Source organism: Ovis aries, chromosome 1, assembly GCF_016772045.2.
Source record: "Ovis aries strain OAR_USU_Benz2616 breed Rambouillet chromosome 1, ARS-UI_Ramb_v3.0, whole genome shotgun sequence".
NCBI classification, from domain to species: Eukaryota; Metazoa; Chordata; class Mammalia; order Artiodactyla; family Bovidae; genus Ovis; species Ovis aries.
The window spans coordinates 173,314,309-173,327,768 of NC_056054.1; the positions used below are offsets into that span (position 1 = coordinate 173,314,309).

Below are 13,460 nucleotides of genomic sequence, written 5' to 3' on the forward strand. Positions count from 1 at the left end.
GAAAATAATTTCCAATATACTGTGTGATACCCAACTCTGTTTTTTGTGACTATTTTATCTATAAAAGTACCTTATTTTGCCGAGAAGATTCCCTTTAAAATTTGTGTTTAGGTTATTATTAAAAAAATAAGAAATAAGTGTTGGAGAGAATGTGAAGAAAGGAACCCTTATATGCTGTTGGTAGGAATATAAATTGGTACAACCACTTGGAAAACAGTATAGAGATTTCCTTAAAAAATTAAGAACAGAACTGTCATATGATCCAGTTATTCTACTTCTAGATATTTATCTGGATACAAAAACACTAATTCAAAGAGATATATGCATCTTTGCTTTCATTGCAGCATTGTGTACAGTAGCTTAGGTATGAAACAACTTATATGTCCGTCAATGGATGAATATATAAAGAAGACATCTCAACACCCTCCCCCCACCACCATGCATGCATACACTGGAATGCTACATATCCATAAAAAACAATGTGAAATTCATTCACCGAATTTGCCATTCATTACAACATGGATACCTAAAGGATATTATACTAATTGAAATAGGTCAGAGACAAATACTATATGATTTCACTTATGTGTAGAATCGAAAGAATAAAATAATAAAGCAGAATCATAGAACAGATTTAAAGATTATACTCAGAATAGCTTTCGTGTCATTATATTTTACTTTTGTTCTTTAAAAGTTGGTTATTTTTTCCAGAAATATCTATGGTAACTCACTAAAGCAAATCACTCTATTCCTAACTATTCCATGTTTTTTTTTTTTCCTCCTAAATATGAGGCTAAAAATAATTTCAGGTATGGAGAATGAATTGTGTGCCAGTATCCACTTAAGTATAATGGCATACATAATGGAAATGTCCTTAGAATTGGTTTTAGAAGTCACATTATTTAGTTTTTCAGTTTTGTTGAAACTTGAAACTTCTCTTTATAGGAAATATAAATTGAAAGAAAATTGGTGCTATAGAAGTACAGATTGAAAATGTAAACATTTTGACTTACTGAATGTTATGATGTGCCAGATTTTTAAAATAAATTGATTGAAATTAGGATTTCAATTAAAGTAAAATAAATCATTATTTCCTTTCATTTTTTTTTTCAGGAGGTTTATGTGTGATCCACTACTTCCATGTTCTTTTCCTCTTATGAAAACAAAACTGCCAGCCATTGTACTTTCTTTTCTCCTCTCATTTCAGACAGTAGTAACAATGTATCTATCTGCACACACCTGTTATTTTGCATGCTGTGTCCTGATCCGGGTTTCACACCCGTTTCTCATTCCAGAAGATGAAATAAGCTGATGGGCCACGGCTGGGTTATACGTCTATCCCTGTAGCTTGAGAAGGATTAGGTCAGTCCCACTCCAGGCATGGACCTTGAGAAAGTGGAGTATTTTCCTAAAAGCCAATGTTCTGTTTCCAGAAAATGGGAGATACACATATACCTTGCAGGCAAAAACATGTATGTTTGTAATTTCTGCTTAAGAAAAACCAGTATAGAAAAACACACTTATGTGGCTGATTATATTCTCCCTTTTAAGTAAGGCATCTACAAGGAGTTTGCATTTTAACTTGAAGTGACAAAATCTGATTTTCTTAATTATTAAAAAAAAGTTAAAATTTCAAAATATTTACTAGCAGGATTGAGAGCCATGACTAGTACAGATGTTTGCAAGGCGTATATACATGTCACCATTTACCTTGAGACCTGTGTGATTGGTGGCCTCTGTTGTATAACACTGACTTCTGAGGGTCACTATGCTGGAATTAGCCACAAAGGATAAATCCTTTTTCTGTCAAATCAATGGGAGTACTAGGAGAATATTTCCTTTGATTTTTTTTTTTTTTGAGTTGGCTTAGTTTGAGCCAAATATTGCACATTACTTGAAATGACTGCTGTAGGAGCAGAGACATTTAATGAGGGTTAGTGATCAGTGAAGCACGTATGCTGTACAGAGGTTGATGATGTAGGGCATGGGGTTAGGTTTAATGGAGGACATAAATTTAATTGTTACTAGGTGTTTCTGGTGGGCATGAGTATTTAAAGGGAGAATTACTGTTTATAAATTCTCAACTGCTATTGGCCTGTCATTCGCTAGTGTGTATATAATTTTAAAATTGTTAAAATGAGGTAAATTGACAACAGCTTTAAAAAAAATAATAAGCTTTACTTTTTAGGGAAGTTTCGGGTTCACAGCCAAACTGGGTGGAGAGTATAGAGTTTCTATGTGCTCCCCCTCCCCCCACATAAACAAACATTAGCTTTTTACTCCAAGGTATATATATATTTTTTTTAATTAAATTTTTTTTTAAGATTTATTTATTTTTGTCAGTGCAGGGTCTGCGTTGCTGCATGGACTTTTCTCTGGTTGCGTGGACTTCTTAGCGTGGTGGCTTCTCTCGTTCCAGAGCACAGGCTCTAGGCATGCAGGCTTCAGTAGCTGGGACTCTGGGGCTCTGGAGCACAGGCTCAATAGCTGTGGAACATATGTGGCCTCTGGCATCTTCCCAGAGCAGAGATTGAACCTGTGTCGCTGTGCTGGTGGGTGGATTCTTAACCACTTTACCATCGGGGACGCTCACTCCTAGGTATTTATAAGAGTATTTAGAAACACAAATTTTTTGTGTGCTTATTTTTGCAACGAAAAGATGTGTTCAGACTAGAAAGGGGAAAGTGTTCTAGAGCCAAGAAGCATTCTCTGACACCCCTGAAATGTTGCTACAGTGGAAGAACGGAGGAAGAGTAGGGATCTAACATCATCTGATCTGGAGCCACCTGCCGTCAGATCAAACTGACTGACGACAACCCAGAAGGGAGCATTGTGCCTAGGGACAGTGCACAGACCAATAGCAGGAGCCCTTGGTTCTGGCTAGCTCTGCGTCTAGCTTGCTGTGTGGTTGAACTGAGTGAAGACTGACTTCCTTCAGCTTTCTGGGATTCCACGATGGAACGGGGTCTTGAGTCAGGGCTAACATCATATCCTACAGGGGCAGCAAGCAATGTGGAATCACAGAGCGTTGTCCAGCTTGGCCACACACTAGCTGAATGCCTTCTGTCCAGTCACTTAACCTCTTGGTTTCAGCTGTGGAAAGGCTGTAATTGACTTCTCTGTTTTCCTCTACAGGCAGTTTCTTGGCTCTTTCTGGTTTAACGTAGCTAATTATTATATAGTATTATTTGTTCTAGGAGTAACTGCTTTGTAAATAAATAACTTCAAAAGGGAGTGTATTAACACTTCACTGTGGATCGTTTTTGAACAGATTCCTTTGTGTCTTCATATCAGGATGACCTAAATCAAATCCCTTACGATTATACAGTGGAAGTGACAAATAGATTCAAGGGATTAGATCTGTTAGAGTGCCTGAACAACTAAGGACAGATGTCCATGACATTGTACAGAAGGCAGTGATCAAGACCATCCTCAAGCAAAAGAAAGGCAAAATGGTTATCTCAGAAAACCTTACAAACAGCTCTGAAAAGAAGAGATGCAAAAGGCAAAGGAGAAAAGGAAAGATATACCCATTTGAATGCGTAGTTCCAAAGAATAGCAAGAAGAGGTAAGAATGCCTTCCTCAGTGATCAATGCAAAGGAATAGAGGAAAACAACAGAATGGGGAAGACTAGAGATCTCTTCAAGAAAATTAGAGATACCAAGGGAACATTTCATGCAAAGATGAGCTCGATAAAGGACAGAAATGGTATGGACCTAACAGAAGCAGAAGATACTAAGCAGAGGTGGCAAGAATACACAGAAGAACTGTATAAAAAAGATCTTCATGACCCAGATAATCACAATGGTGTGATCACTCACCTAGAGCCAGACATCCTGGAATGTGAAGTCAGGTGGGTCTTAGGAAGCATCATTATGAACAAAGCTAGTGGAGGTGATGGAATTCCACTTGAACTATTTCAAATCCTTAAAGATGATGCTGTGAAAGTGCTGCACTCAATATGCCAGCAAATCTAGAAAACTCAGCAGTGGCCACAGGACTGGAAAAGGTCAGTTTTCATTCCAATCCCAAAGAAAGGCAATGCCAAAGAATGCTCATACTACTGCATGATTGCACTCCTCTCACATGCTGGTAAAGTAATGCTCAAAATTCTCCAAGCCAGGCTTCAGCAATACGTGAACCGTGAACTTCCAGATGTTCAAGCTGGTTTTAGAAAAGGCAGAGGAACCAGAGATCAAATTGCCAACATCCGCTGGATCTTGGAAAAAGCAAGAGAGTTCCAGAAAAACATCTATTTCTGCTTTATTGACTGTGCCAAAGCCTTTGACTGTGTGGATCACAATAAACTGTGGAAAATTCTGAAAGAGATGGGAATACAGACCACCTGACCTGCCTCATGAGAAATCTGTATGCAGGTCAGGAAGCAACAGTTGGAACTGCACATGGAACAACAGATTGGTTCCAAATTGGAAAAGGAGTACGTCAAGGCTGTATATTGTCACCCTGCTTATTGAACTTACATGCAGAGTACATCATGAGAAATGTTGGACTGGATGAAGCACAAACTGGAATCAAGATTGCCAGGAGAAATATCAGTAACCTCAGATGTGCAGATGACACCACCCTTTTATGGCAGAGAGTGAAGAAGAACTAAAGAGCCTCTTGATGAAGGTGAAAGAGGAGAGTGAAAAAGTTGGTTTAAAACTCAGCATTCAGAAAACTAAGATCATGGCGTCCAGTCCCATCACTTCATGGCAAATTGATGGGAAAACAGTGTCAGACTTTATTTTTTTTGGCTTCAAAATCACTGCAGTTGATGACTGCAGCTATGAAATTAAAAGACACTTGCTCCTTGGAAGAAAAGTTATGACCAACATAGACAGCATATTAAAAAGCAGAAACATCACTTTGCCAGCAGAGGTCCCTCTAGTCAAAGCTATTGTTTTTCCAGTAGTCATATATGAATGTGAGAGCTGGCCTACAAAGACAGCTGAGCGCTGAAGAATTGATGCTTTTAAACTGTGGTGTTGGAGAAGACTCTTGAGAGTCCCTTGGACAGCAAGGAGAGCAAATCAGTCAATCCTAAAGGAAATCAGTCCTGCATATTCATTGGAAGGACTGATGCTGAAGCTGAAACTCCAATACTTTGTCCACCTGATGTGAAGAACTGACTCATTGGAAAAGACGTTGATGCTGGGAAGAATGGAAGGTGGGAGGAGAAGGGGACGACAGAGGATGAGAGATGGTTGGATGGCATTACCGACTCAATGGATGTGAGTTTGAGTAAACTCCGGGAGTTGGTGATGGACAGGGAGGCTTGGTGTGCAGCAGTCCATGGGGTCACAGAGTCAAATACAACTGAGCCAACTGAACTGACTGACTGAACAGAAATGTTCTTGCAATCAACATATCTAGAACTAGAGTCTTTCTGCTGCAAAACTGCTTGCTAGATATCCTTTAGGCACACCTGAAAGGGACAAGGACTTTTTTTGGATAGTATGGTTTTTTAATAACATAATATAAATTTTAATAGAGATGTGATTTTTATATGACAGAATTGTACATTCTGTTTATTTTTCTTTAAATTGTCTTTGTGCAATTTAAGTAATACAGGAGAAAAGGGAAAGATCAGTGTCCTTCTTGAAACAGAATGTTTTTTGAATGTTTCCATTTAAAATTATGTAAATTGCTCACAACTGACTTCCTTTTTTTTAATCAACTGACTTTGGACTAAGTTAAGAGTATGATTTTCTGTCTGTTGTGAATGATTGCTGATTGAAGGAATCCTTTCTTACCTCAAAGGACAAAGTTCTGAGATTCCTCCAGGGAGTTTCATTCACAGAATCCCTCCTTGAAGATAACAGTCTACTTCCTCAGGTGTTGTAGGCCAAGGTTTGCTTGGACCAAGCCACAGTAATGTGGATATGTGATATCCCACAGGGCTGGGATTATCTTAACCTTATATTTTCCAGCTCAGTGGCTTGATAGAGCTAATGAATCTTCCCAAAGTACCTGGGGGTTCCCTGTCAGTGTACCTCATATAGCTGCTGGCAAGCATGTTTCTATACTCTTCCTGGAAGTGAAACTCTTTCTGCCTTAAATGTGCAATTTCCCCTGCCTGAGAAGGTCAGAGGCACATTTACATAGTTCACAAGAGCATAAAAGAGGCATTCAGGGCCATCTGACTAGACTAATGCCTGCTCATTTTCCACCTCTACTTACGGAAACTGCAGAAATTCATAGGTGCACCATGGTCCCTAAAACAACAGTCTTAACAGCAAAGGAACATTAAAATAAAATGTCCACATTATCAAATCAGTTAATGTAGCTTGAAATTGGCAGGAGTAAAAAGTGGTTGTTCAGACTGTCAGAATTAAACATATGTTAAAACTACTTAAACCAAAATCTACGTTTTGAAACACTAGCAATTCACTTACTATTCAAATACTGAGAATATTCAAAGCAAACTTGAGCATATTCACAATGTTACTTTTTTTATTGCTTTTCTCCCACATAGTTTTTAACTCTAGTGACCTCACTAACATATATTGAGCACTTCCTATACGCCAAACCCTTTGTATTTATAGCATCTTCTAATAATTTAAGGCAACCTGTTGAGGTATAGGAATTGTTATCCTTCTGTCGATGAGGAGTGAAGGCTCAGAGAGTCTCAGGAATTGGCTCACAGTGGCAGGGGAGTAAGTGAATGAGGGATACAAGTTTGGCCCCTAAGGTCAGTATGCTTTGCAGAACACCATGCTGCTAACTGTGCTCTACTGTTTATGAGACTATGGAGAGAGAAAGAAAGAAGGGCAAGTTGCATTACTCTCATTTGCCTACATTTCATGTTCCACTGTCTGATGTGACCCCAGATCTGCCTCCTGCTCCTTCCTGCATAATGAACTTAAGCCCCGTCTGGATCTGTGCTCGTGACACCCTTCTCCATCCTCTTCATTTCCTATATAAAGATTTCCTTGTGCAATCTAACTTTGGGGAAATTCTCTGCTTACCATTTTGACATTACACATTTCTTTCTGTTATTGTGTAACTCTGTGTGTGTGTGTGTGTGTGTGTGTGTGTGTGTGAGTGTGATTACCTGTCTGGATCATTAGCTTCCAGAAAACAGCAATCTTATTTGCTTCTTTGTGCTCTTGGCATGTAGACAGGTGGAAGGTAGTTTTTAAAGCATAGTTTTATAACTGGTCAATACTGACTCCTGAAGGGGAGAGGATTTCCAAATCTTTCATCTTGTTATTTTAGGAGGTCTAACAATGAATGCTAGAGTTTTCTATCTCTGCCTACTGGTGTTTTTCTACACTTTTTTGGGAATTCCAAACAGATGGACAGATGGTAATGACTTGTATTAATAGTTACTTTGCTTTACTGTTACTATCTGCTGCTGCTGCTGCTGCTAAGTCACTTCAGTTGTGTCCGACTCTGTGCGACCTCATAGATGGCAGCCCATCAGGCTCCCCCATTCCTGGGATTCTCCAGGCAAGAACACTGGAGTGGGTTGCCATTTCCTTCTCCAGTGCATGAAAGTGAAAAGTGAAAGTGAAGTCGCCCAGTCGTGTCTGACTTTTCGTGACCCCATGGACTGCAGCCCACCAGGCTCCTCTGTCCATGGGATTTTCCAGGCAAGAGTACTGGAGTAGGGTGCCATTGGTATTTAGTGAACTCTTAAGGCTTGTTTTGCTTTTTTATTTATTTTTTTAAAAATATGTTTAAGATTTGTTAACTGTGAAAGACTCTGGGTCAGGAGGAAATGCAAGGGTGGGGGTGGGAAGGTGATAACAAAGATACTTCAGATTTGCATTTTCTTTTTAGAAATTTCCATTTTCAGTGTAGCTGACACTTGTAATTTCTGTTAAGGATTGGTGCCTGAGCAGGAATGCCTGTGAAATAAGCTTCAGCTGTAAAGACAGGCAAGGTGGGTGATTTTAACGAAAGTGTTGTCTTTTATCATACCTTAATAAAATAAAATAATAAAATGAAGACAGTGAGAATAAGAATTATGAAAACAGACAACTCTTTTTTAAAACAAGCATATGTATTATATATTTCCAAGCATTTATCTTTGTCTGCATAAAGGTAATTTATTTCAGGAAATGATTTAACCAGAGCTTATCATTTTTAGAAAAAAGACATCCTTTGTCCTCTGCTATACCACAGTGACCTGAGTTGTGGAATTGAGTGACCAAAATGGCATAACAGCTGGTATGCGTTTTCAGTACTATACTATTTTGCAGTGTGCCTGGTAGTACTACTGAGGAGATGAAAAAAATATTAAATACTTTGGGGGTGAGTAGGGGGCCTTATGCACACAGAAGTCTGGGAAAGCTTTAGTTAATGAGTTTCTTTGGACTACAAATATGATACATTTACATAGAAGTAAGAGCTTGGCGTTTGTATTTAGCTTTTATTTATAAACAACATTTACATTTTGCTTGTAAACATGTAGTTTATAAAAGGGTGAATTGAGGAAGTAGCTTTAAGACAGGAAAACTCTTGTAGAGAACACCTACTTTATAAAGTGGAGATCGGAATATGTATTGTTGGGAAAATGGAGAAAGCCAGTGGAAGACTGACTGAAAGAGTGGACGTTAAGACTGTTATTTGTGACTTGGACTAGTTTTGACTTTCAGAGGTCATACTAACTCTTAGACTAGAAATGCAGCCTCTTTCAGAGCATAAACATAATTGAAAACAATAATTTCAAAATCTGCTTTCTTGGGTCTCCATTTTGCTTTTCTTCCAGTGTAAAAGCATGAATGTTCTATTTTCAGGAAGATGAGGAAAAATATTATTTCCTTCTCTAACAGTTTGGCTAATTTTGTTGTTGTTTCTGGCTCCATAAATTGAGAGGCAGTCTGTACCATGCGTTGTATCAGGCCCAGCAAGGTTTTGTTTTGTTTTGTTTTTGTTTTTTTCTTCATTTGAATGCAGTTGTTCCTTGGCAAATAATTGCAGTTCAGAATGACTTTTATTGAGCTTGATTGAATTAGGGTTTTGTATGAAAATGAGTTAGTTAAAGCTTAATGTATTACCCAGAGAATTGATGAAAACATCAGAAAAGCAGTCATTTCATGGGGATTAGATATTCTCCCATGTAAGTGGGCAGCATGGTTGCCTGGAGTCTATTCTGCACTAACTAGGTTGTAGTGACATCAGGGTGCAAAACATACAATGTTGGCCTAGAATGGGATTTTGCCATGATATGCCTTGAATGTTACATTGGACATTAACACTAATGAGGGAGCCTATCGCATTGTAAAAAGTGGCATCTCATTTTTTTTAGTATAATAAGCTTTCAAAACATAGTACCCCAAGGGGCAATGTGTGAACCATCAAGAAGCCAGCTGCTTTGGGATATTTTAATGGTTGCTTAGGCCAGATCTTTATGATAGGTTTTTCAGATGCCAAGTTAGATGTCCTATTTGTGGTTAAGAGGTAAATCATAGATAATTTAAAGTTAGCACTCCACCTGCCATGATAGTTTCTCAGAGGGAATCCTGAGCTGTGGCAGGTCAGTCCTGGCTTGGTGTACATCCTGTGGGGCAGTTTCATGGGTGGGAAATGGGCCTTGGAAAAGGAGCAGGTCCTTAATGAGTTATTGGGACTGAAGTCCTTGGGAGTTGGGAATCCAAGGCCCTGTTTGGGTGGAAGGGAAGGCTGAGAGGAAGCACCGTGTGACCCAGAGAACACAGACAGGCATGGGTGGCTCAGCTGAAAATCTCCCCTGACTTTGGCCTAAGGGCATACACACACACAAGTCACCATTCTGCAGGACTGTATCCACCCCCTTAGACATTTCCCCTTCTTGCCCACCTGTCCTTTTGACACTTCACACAGCTGCCCATTTCCATCAAATCAGAACATTTTATGAAGTCACCTTGTAACTTAAATGCAGACAGAACAGCTTGTGCTGAAACTGCTTTTCTGAAGTTACCGTGTGGGCATTTGTAATAGCCAGATAAAATCTGGAGTCTCAGTGTGGCTCAGAACTCAAAGGGAGTCTGTCTCAGGCAGGATCTTCAGCCTTGGAATTGACCTCCGTTCTGTGGCTTATTCCCTGGCTGATTCTTTGGCTGCCCTGTCCTAAGTTAGTTAAGTCCAGCATGGTTTCTGTGTTATCCTGAGTTTTAAAATCCTTACTGGTTATAGTGTAATCAACCTCCTTCCTCTCCTTGCCCACTTTATCCATAGATATTTACATCCCATGTGATAAATTATTGAACAATAATCAAAGTATAGATTTGTTCTATTTGGGGGGTATATATTTGATTATAGAAACAAATCAGTAAACATACCTTAAGATTAGTGATAGTTTGTTTTTGAGCTCCTAACAGAACTTCTGTACATAGAACATAACATACTTTATTTCTCAGATAGCCTTCACTCACTTCTTAAACTAAAAGGTAAGCAAATCTCCAAACTAAAATAAAAATGTGTTGTTGTTCAGTTACTAAGTCGTGTCCCAGTCCTTGGGACCCCATGGACTGTAGCACGCTAAGAATTAAACCCACCCTATCAAAGTTAATTTTGGACCCTTCTCTCCCAATTGTGGCAGTATCAGTTCAGTCGCTCAGTCATGTCCGACTCTGCAACTCCATGGACTGCAGCACGCCAGGTTTCCCTGTCCATCGCCAACTTCTGGAGCTTGCTCAAACTCATGTCCATTGAGTTGGTGATGCCATCCAACCATTCATTCTCTGTCGTCCCCTTCTTCTCTTGCCTTCAATTTTTCCCAGCATCAAGGGTCTTTTCTAAGGAGTCAGTTCTTCACGTCAGGTGGCTAAAGTATTGGAGCTTCAGCTTAAGCCTCAGTCCTTCCAATGAATACTCAGGATTGATTTTCCTTTAGGATTGACTGGTTTGATCTCCGTGCAGTCCAAGGGACTCTCAAGAGTCTTCTCCAGTGCCACAGTTCAGTAGCATCAATTATTTGGTGCTCAGCTTTCTTTATGGTCCAACTCTCATATCCGTTCATGACTACTAGAAAAACCATAGCTTTGACTATATGTACCTTTGTCAGCAAAGTGATGTCTCTGCTGTTTAATATGCTGCCTAAGTCTGTCATAGGTTTTCTTCTAAGGAGCAAGCATCTGTTAATTACCAACTGCAGTGATTTTGGAACCCAAGAAAATAAAGTCTGTCATTGATTCCATTGTTTGCCCATCTATTTGCCATGAAGTGATGAGGCTGAATGCCATGATCTTAGTTTTTTTGAATATTGAGTTTTAAGTCAGCTTTTTCACTCTCCTATTTCACTTTCATCAAGAGGCTCTTTAGTTCTTCACTTTCTGCCATAAGAGTGGTGTCATCTCTCCCAGTTGTGGCAGTATGAATTAAATTCATTTTTTAAAAGTTTATACCAGTTTATTTACTTGATAGTTATTTATAGATATTCATGATTTTTACCTATTTCGTAATTTTTCTCTTAATGGTTCTTGATAGTGGCTTTTATAAATTTATATGAAGAAAAAGCATGGACATAAATATATGAGATAGTATATGTCATTTTCTTAAAATAGCAGTTTTAATGTTAGCAATTTAGTTTATAATAATTGAGAGACTTTTATACCATTTATTTAATCAGTTTTTGGAATTGTACACTTCCTTCGTAACAACAGAAGCATTTAATTTGAAAGTATTCATGTGTCCCGTGTAATTTTCTTCAGAAAATGGAGATTTTCTGAAGAAATATGGATTTCTTCTTCCATCCGTACCCTTGTTCTAAAAAATGTGGATAAATCAGTAGTGTCTTGTGAGAAGCCGTGTAAGACCATTTAATATTTTATTCTTTCTGGTTATTGTTTTCTTCTGTAGCATTGGGTGACAGCTGAATTATCTACATCTAGTTAGGATTACTCAAATGAATCATTACACATTTTTGATATTTAATGTGTAAGAGCGAGTTCTTCCATATTGTGGTGGCTGAAGAAAACTTTAGCTAACACATAAAATGACTAACAATATTGATCAAGCAGTAAGCCAGTAAGTGATACCCAGTTTCCGAAGTATGTTGTAGCCTACTGATTGTAAAGAAATATGTTGTCATAATACACAAGGGAGTAGGAAATTCTCTCTTAGTTGAGTGTGATTTAGTATTGCCATATGAAGCACTTGAGAAACTAAATGAATGTCTCACATAGAAACTGAAATAGCTTAATTTAAAAAAAATTACAATTTAGGTATATGTCTATATTAATGATGACCCTATATGCCAGATAGCAAACGAGACACAGACTTTTGGACTCTGTGGGAGAAGGCGAGGGTGGGATGATTTGAGAGAATAGCATTGAAACATGTATAGTACCATATGTGAAATGGATCGCCAGCCCAGGTTTGATGGATGAAACAGGGCACTCAGGGCCGTTGCACTGGGATGACCCTGAGAGATGGGATGGGGAGAGAGGTGGGAGGGGGTTTTAGGATGGGGGACACATGTACACCCATGGCTGATTCATGTCAATGTATGGCAAAAACCACTACAATATTGTAAAAGTAATTAGCCTCCAATTAAAATAAATAAACTAGTTTAAAAATAAATAAATTGGAAACATTACAAATAAAATATTTCACAAAAATGATAATTTAGGTATATGTCTATATTTGCAGTATTAATATAAAATTTTATTTAATTTGTACGCTTGATTTCAATCCTCATTTATTTCATCATATGTAGTTAGAAAGTAATTTATAACAGCTTTTCTCTATTTGTATGTGTTCCTCCACCCCTTAATAAAAGAACTATCTTGGCTTCACTCATCTTTAAAAGATAAAATATAAGCATCTGAACCATAGCTTAATTGTGGTTAAGCTTTAACTGGTTCGGTTGAACCAGTCATTTCAAATAACTTGACTTAAGTCAGGATGTCATTTTAACTCCATGTTTTTCCAGAGGATTTGCCTATAACTCTATACCTGAATTTAGTCAGCAAACTAAGAAGTAATTGCTTGTAATTCTTTGTCTCTGTAACTTTGGCCTCAGAATTCCCATTGAGTAATTTTAGTAATCATCTTTTTGTTAAATTAAAGTTGACAATAAATACTTTAGGTCTTTTTTTCCTCAGTAGTGTTAGTCCAGGGATGTTTAATCATTTTCCTGATTTTGATTGGTTGGCTATTAATACATCTTATTTAGGGATGATTTTGCTAAAGGAGACTAAGTGTCAGTGTAGTTGGAAAGGGCTTCCTAGCTCACCATTTTAATCACTTTGCTATGGGTCCTCCACAGAATCCTGCTGCATCACAGAAGTTGGAAGTTCTGATGTTCCATTGACATCACAATGGAAAGTCTTGACTTGACCGGTAAGAGCAGGCCCATGGTGCATCTTACTTATTTACCTGGAAGCAGTGAAGCAGTCAAGAGCTATGTGGTATCAGAGCTGGTCTCAACTTTTTCGCATCTGATGGATTCACCTTCCGTATTGATCAGGGAAGTGTGATAATTGTGTATTTTTAACGTGTCGATTTTACTAGTATTTTAAAGGTG

The 13,460-nt window shown here is 38.3% G+C and overlaps 1 protein-coding gene and 1 pseudogene across 28 annotated transcripts in view; both read left to right on the forward strand.

The window, feature by feature from the left end:
* BBX (BBX high mobility group box domain containing) overlaps positions 1–13,460 on the forward strand; it is a 291,573-nt gene that overhangs the window by 117,347 nt on the left and 160,766 nt on the right. For 18 of the 28 annotated variants that reach the window (XM_012189597.5, XM_042230795.2, XM_060417209.1 and 15 more), the window contains one exon: positions 13,203–13,276. The exons of 6 other annotated variants lie outside the window; for them this stretch is intronic. The gene's annotated coding sequence lies outside the window, so the exon portion shown is untranslated. Of the gene's footprint in view, positions 1–7,834; positions 7,893–13,202; positions 13,277–13,460 lie in introns of all 28 variants that reach the window. 4 more of the 28 variants (XM_042230803.2, XM_042230821.2, XM_060417188.1 and 1 more) reach the window with 1 other exon arrangement.
* The window catches only part of LOC132659967 (large ribosomal subunit protein uL16-like), a 147,785-nt pseudogene that overhangs the window by 117,347 nt on the left and 16,978 nt on the right, over positions 1–13,460 (forward strand).